The sequence below is a fragment of the Sesamum indicum genome, unplaced genomic scaffold, assembly GCF_000512975.1.
Source record: "Sesamum indicum cultivar Zhongzhi No. 13 unplaced genomic scaffold, S_indicum_v1.0 scaffold00112, whole genome shotgun sequence".
In the NCBI taxonomy this organism is placed as follows: Eukaryota; Viridiplantae; Streptophyta; class Magnoliopsida; order Lamiales; family Pedaliaceae; genus Sesamum; species Sesamum indicum.
The window spans coordinates 215,417-226,686 of NW_011628046.1; the positions used below are offsets into that span (position 1 = coordinate 215,417).

Genomic DNA, 11,270 nt, shown 5'->3' on the forward strand with positions numbered 1-11,270 from the left:
GTTTTGGGGGATGTCTTCCAAATAGATTATGTTGGTTAGAGTTTTTTCGTGCGTGTTTAGGCTGCTTCAAAGAGTAAGCGGCAATAGTCCAACTTCATTGTTGATGGTTGGCAGTTGGATGAGCGTCGCAGATATGTCGAGCGAGCTGTTTGTTTCAAATTTTTTTTGTTTTTGGGCAAAATGATAATTAGATTTTAGAATTCATCTTGGCTTCCCTAAGCGAGAGGTGGACATGCCGATGCGTTGGGTGTACTACGAGAGCTAGAATTGCGAGATAAGCAACTATGTGTGCGGAACTGCCGCAAGTCAGGAGGTGATCTAGGCGATGAGGCCGTTTTGGTGGGCGAGATGCCACCTTATGGGGAGAGTGGTGGATTAAGGGTCACCTTCGCAAGAGATTTTGAGGAACCATCCAACGGGGAAGGATGAGCATAAAAGTTGAGGTGCCTAGGCACAGTTGCACATGAAGTGCTTAGAACAAGCCACCCTTGGGTTTTCTAAAGATGGAATGCTTCAAGATCTAGGGGGCATAAGCATACGTTAGATGAGAATGATAACTTGTCCGAAGCTTGAGTGGGGACAATCCACTAAGCCGTGTTGGGTGATTGAGAATATTCTTCGAGGGAATTCTGACACCATATTAAGGCTCTTTAGTTTAAGGATATCCGAGGGGACTACAGTATGGAGAATTGTGGGGAGCATCTGAACCCATTGGCACCATGAGCGGCAAGGTGTTACCGGGCGCAGATTCGAAAATCCTAATCTTGCTTTCGATGTTAGACATCGTGCGATTGGGGTGGGGAATGAAAACTGTAATCATGATGTGCAGTCGGATCGAACGGGGATTTGAAAATCCTAACCTTGCCGATGCAGTCGGATCGATGGGGGACTTGTGTTTGAGTTTTGCGGTTGGGTTAGGGACACAAAATCCTAGTCCTGCATTAATTGAGGGCGACAATCCTGTTTTCCGTGTTGAGCCAAGGGAGGACTCTATGGAGAGACGTTCGGTCCATGAGCAGCGTGGTTCCTACAGCTTGAGGCATTCGGCCTACGTGCTTGCAAGTGTTTAAATGTGGTCAACCGCAGAGGCGGGTTTGCCTGTTTGCCAAGGACGACAACACCTCGACTGGGGGAGAGAGTGCGAAGCGTGCGTAGAGACTCCACACTTCATTCGTTCCAGATCAATTCAGGTGCATTTGAGACACTGATTTGAGGGACAACACATATTTAGAGGCGTACTTGACAGGACTTGGAGCACAGTTTGCTACCTACCACTTGAGAATGTTGAGAAGAGAGTACATAATGCATGTACAAACTTCCGACCTACGTTATGAATGAGTGTATTCAAGAACTAATTCTTGGGGGAAAAAAATCAAAGAGCAATAGTTCGGAGAGAGTGTAGAAGCGTACACAGACTCCATCATCAGTTGATCAACAGTTCGGAAGAGAGTGTAGAGAGAGGCACAGGCTTCCAAAAATGGTTGATAGGATCGTATTTTGTGCTTATTTCATGTTATATTTTGACCTATTTTATGACCAAAATGCTCCTAATTAAATATTATTTTGCAGCATTAGGACAAATAAAATAAAAAATGAAGAAAAGAACCAAAATGGAAATTCGGATAAAACTCAAACTCAATTTTTGGCAAGAATTTGGAGCTGCTTGGACTACCTTTTGATGAATGAGGAGTTTAACTAGGATTATAATTTTATTTTCATTAGTCTTTTAGTTCAATTAGGAATCTATCTTTAATCCTAATAGAATTAGGTATCTAGTTACGATATATATATGATGTAATTCACTTTAAGGGACAACTTTTGAACTCTTCTATTTCTCTATGTTTTTATGGTATTTCTTACTTTGATTTTTATGCGTTCTTCCATGAGCATGTCTAGCTAGTTGTCTCATTCCGGTTGAAGATTTGGTAAATGCTTAATTCCAACAAGTTGTGAGATCTAATTTATGGTTTCTACTTTTTATTCATATTGGTATTTGTTCTCTGTGCTTTTATTACAAATAATCTGATTTATGAATGATAGGTACCGTTACTCATTGTCAAGAATATTTGCCTAGCCAATTGAACTTGTAAATCCGTAATTGTTTGTTTTGTTCAATAACTAGTGGTAACATAGCATAATTGATTATGCAGAAGTTTTCGATTATGTTGTGGAGAATGCACAATCTAACTTAAATAAATCCTCATAGGAATTTATTGATTAGAATTGGGCCTTTCTAGTTCTTAATGCTGTCGGTAAATTAAATCTTGAGGACGTTCCCAAGGTTGTTTACTGATTAGGGATTTAGTCAACGGACGGTCCTTGACTATCCACAAGGTAACGAAAGGTGAGGTTGTTAGGTCGTACCAATTGCCATAACCAATTTATCTATCATGAATAATTATTATCTTTGCATCTATGATCAGCATGATCCTTAACTAGAATATTTTTTTCTTCTATTTATCTCTTCTAATTTTATTAGCTCTTTAGTTTAATTTAATTTTTATTTTTATTCTTCTTCCAATCAAAAATCCCCTTAATTATTTTTATTTTTGAAGGAATTAATTTAAAACCAATCCCTGTGGATTCGACCCTATTCACAAGTCTACAAAAGTGTTCGTAGGAATTACTTTTGGTGGATTCGACACCCATCAATGGTTGAGCAACAATCGGGAAGAGAGTGTAGAGCGAGGTACAGACTTCTGACTCCAATGGGCTACTGATGGGTGTCGAGACCATAAAAAATAACTCCTACAACACTTGTAAAAGTGAGAGTAGGGTCGAATCCACAAAGATTGGCTTTAAGATGATTTCTTTAAGAGAAATAGAAAATAATGGGGGGAGATTTGATGATAAAAAGAAGTAATCAAAAACTAAATAAATAATTAAAATACCTGGTGAAGATACAAGAGAGAGATTTTCCGGTTAAGTCAAGTGATCATGCTTGATTCTTGTGAGTGGATCATTGATGCAAGAATAACACATGTATAGATAAATAAATCAGTTATAGTTGTTGGTACGACCTAACAACCTCACCTTTCCAAACCTTTTCGTCAGCCAAGGTACGACCGTTGGCTAGATCCCTAATTAACAGACAATCCTGGGAACGTCCACAAGATTTAATCTATTAACAATATTAGGAATTAGAAAGGCCTGATTCTAATCAACAAACTCCTACGAGGACAATTCGTTTAAACTAGATCATGCATTCCCCATAATATAACTAATTACTGTGACGTAATTAATCATGCTACGTTGCCACTAAGCATTGAAATAAATAAACAATTACACGGATTTATAAAATCGAATTAGCTAAGCAAACCTTCTTGATAATGAACAATTGGCCATATCATTCAAAAAAATCAGACGTTTGTAATAAAAGTACAGAGAATAGCATGAATATTCATTTAACAAGTGTAAAGTGCAGATTAGATCTCACAACATAATGGGAATCAAGCAATCACCATACTTTAACCAGAAAATAAGGAATTTAGCCGGACATGTTAATGGAAGAACACACTAAGAAGTGGAATTCCATTAATTCCGATTTTAAAATAAAAATAAAAGGGAAAGGATGAACAAAGAATTATATAGAGTTCCAATCAATAACTCACTCCCTTCAAATGAAGAGACCCCCCCATTTATAATAAAAGTCTTCTACGAATCTAGACGTAGGGGGGAGATAAATACGTGATTAACTCTAAAAAGGTAAATAAATCACAAGAGATAAGCTTTAAAGAATCCTTTCTAAACCTAAACACTTCATTCCTTTATCTTTTGCGGAAGTTACTCATATTCCTCCTTATCCCGAGTTGACCACTCCACTAAGCGTGGGCACGCTTAGTCAATTCTGCAGAAATTTCCTTGTCATCTCCTTTTTTTCCTTTTTGATGCCTTCAATTTCGATTTTAGTTTGATTTTTGCCATCTTTGCCTCATATCTCCCTTTTTGCTGAATATGCAATAAAATCACATAATTAGGGATGTTTTGGCTTAAAAAGAAAGATTAAATCGCTATAAAAAATCATGACAATTGCAGAGTTATCAGCTACATTGTCGAAGAGAGTGTAGAAGAGTCCACAGACTTCATTGAGGCACTATTTGTGGAGAGCTACCCGCCACTTTGGGAAGAGAGTGCAGAGAGAGGCACAGACTTCCGCTTTGAGTTTTCGTGTTGAATTAAGTGCATCAGATGCACTATTTGGGAAGAGGGTGTGTTGAGATGATCACATCAGGTGCAGCTGAGGCACCATTTTTGGGGAAAACACGGGGTGCAGAAGAGGCAGTTCAGGATTGAAGCGCTCGAAAGAGCAGGAGGTCGATCTGGTGTCGCGTGACACTAAGGGAGAGTATTGGGCACCGCTTACACCTCAATCTTTTGTGTATATGTGTTCATGAGGACGTCAATATATCGAGTGGGGGAGAATGTCACTAGCCGCTTCTTGGGCAAGACGGCCGGCAGTGACTTGCAGAGGATGTGCAGGTGTCTAGGGGATGCCGACCGGCACGCAGGTGAGGAAACGGCCATCGAGCAGAGACTCTTACTGATTGAGGATTGCAAAACTGTTGTTATGGAAAATTCCTTGATGTGTGGGGATGCTATCCACCAAATATAAAGTCATTCCGAGGACGTTTCGGCACGGAGATATAAGGGCGACCATCAGGCGCCACTCTGTGCGCGAGCAGGAGAGAAATGCGTGAAGCAGAGGGCTTCAACCTTGGAGATTTGCAAAACTGTTTCAATGACGAGATCCTTGGAGTGTTGGGAACAAGTCCAAGAAGTTTCAGAGATAGAAGGTTCCATTTGAGTAGGAAATGATGATGATGTTCAGCGTCTGCCAGTGCAGTGGCGAGACTGTAGTTTCAAAGTATTGCGCGGGCAATTCCTCAGCGATAGATGATCAGATGGGATTGAAAGTCAAGAATTAGGATGTGGAATTCGTAGGCTACTCTACGGTTCAAGCAGCACATGATTTGGATTTCGGTTGAGGGAGATGCAAAAGAAGTGCGCCCCTCGGCCATTTCAGTGTCTACTTTTGAAATAAGGAAAAACTTTTTTAAGCCTATTATAAGGGGGGGCATGCAGTGGCGAGCTCCAGCTAGCCCTCCCGTGCAGGATGGCAGTGGCGGTAGGCAAAGTCGACACTAAATGAGTATCTCTTGGTGGCATGTTGAGGGCCTTCAAGAGCAGACTCTTGGCATTCAAAAAAGTGTTTAGAGTCCCCGAATAGCAGGGGAACCGGAAGGGCAGCGTAGGGCCAGGATGGCCTGCATTGGGCGTAAAAGCAGCTGAGAGGATCTGTGTAATGCGCAAGGTTGCTCCCCTGGCTGCAAGATATCAGAGGGAACACCTCTCGTGCGAATGGGTGATCGAGGCAAGCACACCAAGATATCGTGATCCGACTCATGGCACGCGTTATTGGGTTCTAGCCGTTCATGGGGGTCTGTTGGCTAAGATGAGCAGTCATGGAGCGACGCCGCACTGTGGAAAAATTATGAAGCCACGCCAAAAGGCAAGAAGGCATGTAGGGCATGCCGTGCGGGATCAAGGCAGGATGTTGGGATATTGAATTGGCCTCGGACTTAAGATGTGGTCCTACTCGGGCGAGGCATAGAAGACGACCACGACAAAAGCATGCGCCGGGCAAAGCTTTGAGTGAGCAATGGGCATGAGACGGGTATTGCGGGCGCATGCGGAGCGTCGTAATGCCAAGGCGGAGCGAGGATGTTCCTTTCCATCGAGGAATACGTCGGTGGGTTCCGAGATTGTGGGCAAGACGCATGGGGCCAGCCGCCAACAGATGCTAAGGCGCGCGTGCTAAGAACCTCGACGAAGATGGGCATTTTGGATAGGCGAGCACAAGGGCATGCAGTGTCGTGCGGGGATGCATTCAGATATCGTGCTAGCGAGCTTCAATGTTGAAGAGACGTAACGGACAATCGGTAAACTCTGAAAATTGCGAAGGCTGGTCGAAGGTTGGGTGCCGCACAGGCGAAAGTTACATTCCACTGCGAGACAAAAGAGTCCGCCCATGACACACGGAGAGGTAGTGATAATGAATAACACCTGGCTCTATGAGTCTGGTAATTGGAATGAGTATGATGTAAATCCTTTACCGAGGATCCATTGGAGGGTAGAAGCACTTATTACAGCAAATTCCAGCTATTCAGTTGTTATCTCTTCTATTATTGGTGAATTCTTGCATATACCAAATTTGAAGAAGAATAGCGCCCACCGCAGTAAAGCTTTCCCCGAGCAGCAGCCGACTACAAATAATGGTTGAACATCATCAATATATGTTTTTCCCAAAAAACGGTTGAAGAGATTATAGCAGCCTTTTGAGAGGGAGGTTGCTGACAACAAGGATGATTGGATCTCTACCATAATCTAGTCACTAAAGAAAGTATCCCCCATGAGCCTTAAAATTTCTCTTTGATGGATTAGAGAAGGGAGGCTCGAGGGCATTAGTAAATGCCTCGTCCGAGAATTCAGAATGGTTGGTCATGTCCTCCGTTGGGAAGTTAACAAATATTTTATTGAGGGTTGCAGAGCAATACTATTGGACAAGGATAGAAACCCGAAGTAGGAGCCCTCTAACGTAGAGTCAATCAGCGACGAAATGGTGGACCATTACTTCTCCAAAGTAAACGACCGCAACTGGGAAGATTTAAAGCTCCCAGTGAGGTCCAATTTACCTGCATATGCCATTACTAAACTTTAATTCTTGATGGCTTGTATTTAGTTACAAAACCACACAACTCTAGCTCAGGACTTACTTCAAATAATGTTGTCACAAATGTTAGCCAAGTAATGATATGAGAAGTCTGAAGTAATAATGTGAGATCGTAATCGGTACAGTTTCTATCGACCTAAGTTCATTGAAAAAAAAAGTCTGGTGTCAGCAGCCGCTGTAATTCGAGCTCCAATAGCGTATATTCAAGTTGTTGCAGTTAAATAGCTCGTAGTTGGAGTTTGGGTTGGGCTGACCGGTTTGCCTCCGGTGTGCATCGGTCGTCTCGTCCCTTCTACCGGCGATGCGCTCCTAGTCTGCTGCCGTTGTGTGACGCCCCAAAGATTATAATACATAATGGTACAATTAATTGGTAACTCTTATGAAAAATAATTAATTGATAAATAAATTATAGGTCATAATTGGAATATAATAAAACTTGAATGAATTAAATTCGTTATATTATTTGGGGACAACTTATATTAATTAAAAAAATTTTGGAAGGACGTGATGGGTATTTTGATAAGAATCTAATTAATAAATAAAATAATAATAATATTATATAATAATTTTTGAATTGGACTTGGACACGTTATAAGTCGGCTTACTTGACTTAATTGTACCACAATAAATCATTGTCTGATCCAAAAGAGCAAAGTATGAAAATTTAATATTATGGATAAATTCATAAGAAGCATGAATTCTGGAGCCTCATCATCAGGGGACAACCAAGAAAATTCGAATATAATCACCACAGGAGAAACATTGTGGGAAGACAGAGATCTATTTGATTGGAAACCTCCAAAAATTAATACTAAAGAAATTTATAACAAATCGTGTAATGATTTTAAGTCAGCATATACTGTAAAGACAAAAGAACAAGTTTTACCTTTAGTATCTGATCAACAAACATTACATTTATTTTCAAAATCTTCTATTATTAAACATATTAAGAATGGTTATAAATTTCTGCATATTGGTCTTGTTCAAATTGCTATAAAACCTTTAACAAGGGAAGGATTAGACACCAGTGTGTTTCTTGCTTTAAGAGATTGTAGACACTTATATTTTTATGATTCCTTACTTGGTTTAGTAGAAACTAGTCTTTGTAATGGTCCAATTTATTTCAATTCTTTTCCAAATTTTACCATTTCTCTTAATGATCCTCATATTTTGGATATTCTCACTTTAAATGTAAAAAATTACAATTATAAAATGAAGTCAGGATCTCATATTTATTAAACATTTTATAGATTACATTACAAAATTACCAATACTGGCCTAGATATTCAAGCCATATTGCACACTAAATCACCAGGTCAAACAGTATTTTGGGAAATAAATAGAGCCAAATCTCATCTTTTAGTTCCAAAAACTATAGAATGGAAAAATGTCATTTTACCGGAAACATGGAATCTACCACTCGGATCAATTCCCCCTATTCAGCCCATAAAAAATTCAGAAATTGACCAAATTACTCAACATCCTGATGGATCTGTAGGAGTAAAATTTTGTAGACAAAATTCATTAAAAACAAATAGATCTTCATTCTCTCATCATATCACCCCTTCTAGACACTCAAGTTAAGAAACAATTAAACCTACTACCTCAAAATTTCAAGGAATAAGAATAGATCAAAATCTTGCACAACCAATATATCAATTACCAAAGAATTTCTTAAAAAGGACTTTCTTTCTGAAGAAAATATTTCTAATAGAAAATGGTTCATGAGTAATTTTTCTGAACCCCAAAGAGCAAACATCAGATCTGAAAGGTATGAGTACATTTCATACACTAAACAAAATATTCCTTTTTTCTCCTATTTTTTCCAAACATATGGAGATTAACAGTCATCCAATAAACTCTCAAAAAATGGACAAAGCTTGATGGGTCAATAATCTCCAGCGAACATCCACCTTTAGAGGAATCTGGTATCTCCATAAAAGGTCAAATCATCAAGTGTCTTCCACCAATGAGGTAAGCACTGTTCAGATTAAACAAAATAATTTTTCAAGTTTAATCCTTCATTCTATAGGAAAACAATTAGATAGGATAGAAAACAAAAATGAAAAAACTTTAGAAAAAAAAGAGCCCTTATCATCTTCTCTAATAATGTCTAAAGATCAAACTCTTCACATTACTGCTAATAATCTTCCTCTCCAAATTTCTGATTATATACCAAAATTAAATCCAGAAAAGTCTATTCTTTTAGGAATCCAAGAGAGACTAAGAGATCTAGGTAAAGACAAAGTCATAAATACAATTGGACAAAACCATGAAGATTCTAATAATAAAAAAATTCCTAATTTTATTAACACTATTCAATATTTATCACCTTATAAAAATTATTATAAACCAACTCCCCCAGATCTAAAAATAGAGGAAGTCCAAAATTTTAGGTCCTTTTAATGGCAATATTTGAATGGAACTTAGATACATTGTCTGAATATCAAATTCTTAGCTTATGTAAACAAATGGTTATGGTATCAAATATTTACAAAGAAAGGGCAGGATTAACTGATGAAGATGCTGCTAAAAATCTTATACTAGGATTCAATGATCAATTAAAAGGTTGGTGGGATAATACTATAAATGCTGATGCCAAAACTCAAATTCTTTCAAGTGTTAAAAAAGATCAAGAAGGAAATATTATTAATAATGATGAAGGAAGACCCATTTCTAATGCAATATCTTCTGTAATATATACAATTACTATTCATTTTATAGGAAATCCTCAAATATACCAAGAAAGGAATACAGAATTTTTGTAAAATTTAAAATATAGAAAACTCCATGATTTTAGATGGTATAAAGATGTCTTTTTATCCAAAATCTATGAATTAAATGATGCAGATAGTTATTTTTGGAAAGAAAAATTTATTTCAGGATTACCAAAATCATTTGCAGAAAAAATTCGTGAAAAATTAAAGAAAAATATGAAAATATTGCATCCCTTTCTTATGGAGAAATTATAAATCATGTTAATTTAGTAGGATTACAATTGTGCAATGATTTTACTTTAAAATCCCAATTAAAGAAACAAAATCTTACTACTAGAAAAAGAATTAGGAAGTTGGTGTGAAAAATTTAGATTTCAAAAAATAAGGTCACTATCATCATCATCAAAATCAAACACTATAAGAATCATAGACATAGATCATCAAGGAAAACTCCTTTTAAATCCTCTAATAAACTCTTTTCTAAACCTAATTTTCAAAGAAAAAGTTTCTCAACGAAAAAGTATTCTAGTGTCCTAAGTCCATTATATGTCATAAATGCCAAAAATCAAGTCACTATGCCAGAAGTTGTAGAATGCGAAAGAAAATTTATAAATTAAGTCTAGGAGAAGAATTAACAAATCAATTATTAAGAATTCTAGAAGAAGAAGATTTAAAAATATTTGAAATTGAAAATTCTAGCTTAGAAGAACAACTGGATCGAATCCAAACAGATGAAGGATATTCCTCCTCAGAAGAAGAATCCCAAAACTCTAATTCAGAAAATAAATATGAATGTACTAGTTGTTCACCATAATTATGTCTTTGTAACAAATATGAATGTACTAACCAATTTTCCTTAATCTTAGATCTTATTGATAAAATCCAAAATCGTGAAGATAAAGAGATTTACCTCCATAAACTTCAAGAATTAATTTCAAATGAAAATCCTCAGAAAATAAAACCCCCTCCTAAAATAGATTTCTCAGAAATTATGAATATGTTTGATTCTTCTAATTCTAAAGTTTCAATATCTGACCTAAAACATGAAGTTATACAATTATAAAAGGAAGTAAAAACTTTAAAAAGAAAACCATGATCAATTACAACAGGAAATTTTAATCATAAAACTTCAAAATCAAATTTCCAAAAAAAAATTCTAACAAAATATCCCCATCTTAAGTCTCTGAAGAAGAAGAAACGTTTGTTAATACAATCTCTAGAGTTGCTTATCAAAAATGGTATGTAAAAATTAATTTAGTTATTGAAGATTTTAAGTTAAATGCCTTAGCTTTAATGGATTCAGGAGCATACATGAATTGTATTCAAGAAGGATTAATCCCCACTAAATATTTTGAAAAAACTCTCAGCTGCTAATTCAGCTAGTCTCAAAATTAACTTCAAACTTTCAAAAGCCCACGTGTGTAATAATGGAATTTGTTTTAAAACTAGTTTTGTGCTATTTAAAGATCTTAATACTCCAATATTTTTAGGAAATCGTTTTCTCCAAATGCTTTATCCAATTAATGTAAGTTCTGAAGGGGTTAGAACTAAAGTCATGGAAAAAGATATCTTATTTCAATTTCAATTCCCTGTAACCCAAAGAGATATTAAAGTAGTACAAGATACTTTTATATTTCAAAAAATTAGTAATAAAGAAAAATAAGTTCTCTTTTTAAAAGATGAAATTTCTCTTAAAAAATAGAAGAACAAATTTCTGCATCTTAAAAAATAGAAGAACAAATTTCTGCACCTTTCACTCAAAAGAAAATTCTTGAATTTCAAAATCAAATTCAAAAACACATTTGATCAGAATTACCAAATGC

General features: G+C 36.7%; 1 pseudogene; it reads left to right on the forward strand.

The window, feature by feature from the left end:
* The first annotated feature begins 6,052 nt into the window (after positions 1-6,052).
* Positions 6,053-6,745, forward strand: LOC105178960 (annotated as a pseudogene).
* Positions 6,746-11,270: the final 4,525 nt, after the last annotated feature.